Below are 1,910 nucleotides of genomic sequence, written 5' to 3' on the forward strand. Positions count from 1 at the left end.
CAGACTCCCTACCATCAAAAAGCGGGAGTCCGCAGCAGAATCTGGAAGTCCGTCTGCAGTATACAAGTAGTACTGCAGATATGAACAAAAATGACATTTGCAGTGGACGTCTGCTAAATTTTCTTGGGTCATTTGCTAAAAAAATATGGTAATTCTGCGAGGCCGTGCTCTGGAATCAACTAGTTAGTATATCTATGCAGAATTTTCAGGGAGTCACGTGGACTCCTGCATATGTCAAATCAGGGAGACTGACAGTAAATCAGGGAGTGTTTGACTCCGGACTCCGCTAACCCCTGCCGGGTCATGCGATCAAAGACTCAGATTTGCTGTGGGCATGGATTTTTTGTGATAGTTTGTTGTTGACGATAAGGTATAACAGCCGTACATTAAGTCCAGTATGTATTACAATGTAAATAAGTCTGGCATGACATGCTATTTCTGTATTTATCCTTGGTAGAAAGCTGGTATCATATCAGTGAGTGAATAAAAACAGTTTTCTTTTGCTCGTTATGATTCACTACTTTTGATGTTGTTTCTAGTCTTGCTGCGTGTGTGTAATACTTGCGTACGTGTGCATTTCTACATGTTGTTTCTCTACAGGTGACGTCCATCGCAGCCTGTGAGCTTCATCAGCTGTTCGCCACAACAGGATCGGACGGAACACTGAAGGTATACCGCGTCATACGGTTCACCCCAGAATGTCAGGAGGCATGTCGGGCAATCCGGCAATCAACTCTGATTGCTAATTTGAATCAGTGTTTTATAAGCAGCCCTAATAGTACAGGTGTTATATAAGCAGCCCTAATAGTACATGTGTTATATAAGCAGCCCAGTTCAGAGGTGTATACATCAAGCTGTGAAAACACACCATGACTGTTCGGATTGTCAAAAGTAAGCACAACTGGAAATTAAGCCATGTTGATTAGGCAATTAAGGCATGTTGGACGTGACATGCATTAAAGGCCTGGGGGAGAACCTAATGTCACCATCATTGTGTGTTAGCACTGCTAGGCTCTGGTAAAATACCCTACATATGTTGTGTGTATAGCAGGACTGTGAGCTTCACATCTGTGTGTCTTCACATCTAACAGTCGCGACTGATAGAGAGAATAGCTGCAGCGCATCTGTGGGTTTTCGCTGAGAATCCGAAAAAATTCATTTTTGCTCTGTGCATTCTACAGCTGCCTGATGAGACCTGGATGTCATTGTACAGCAAAGGGAATCAAAGGGCAGGGTCTAACTTCCCCCATTCCCCCCCCCCACACGTACACATATACTTATAAAATATTGCATTTCATCAGTCATCGGATTTTATTCTCTTCGTTGTTTTTATATTTCATTGTTTTCTAAATGCGGAAGAACACATTGCGATGAGAAAGCCCCGGTTTGATGTAGAAGGGTCGTCAGATCCTTCGTGTTTGCGCTTTCTATTTGTTGACGACATGCCTCGTGCTTTGTCCGGCAGCCTGTGAGAGCCATGCAGACGCGGTGGCGGTAAAGATGACGTTTTTGATCGCCAGCCTCCAGGGCGTCTGCTTCTGCTCGGATCGGGGAGACATCATCGTTGGCTTTTCAGATACTCACGGTTACACCCTGTACTGCTTCTCTTCAGCTTTCACGCCGGCCAGCTCGTGCGCGGGCAGGCGGCGGCGGCGGGTGTGGCGGCGGCGGAGTTGTTGGTGCGGGCAGGCGCGGGCGGTCGATCAATAGATAGACAGGTAGCCTATAGATGGGAGAGAGTGAGAGGCGACAACATCAGTGAGTGCCGATGCATATATACGATGTTGTTTACGACCACCATGACAGTTACCGTACAGTAGTAACACTGTTCTGATGTTAGATGAGGGGGCCGCTAGTACGGATTTTTTTTCCTGTAGCACAAACAATTAGCCAGAATCGAATCTTTCTTA

Source organism: Priapulus caudatus, unplaced genomic scaffold (genome assembly GCF_000485595.1).
Source record: "Priapulus caudatus unplaced genomic scaffold, Priapulus_caudatus-5.0.1 Scaffold690, whole genome shotgun sequence".
NCBI lineage: Eukaryota > Metazoa > Priapulida > Priapulimorpha > Priapulimorphida > Priapulidae > Priapulus > Priapulus caudatus.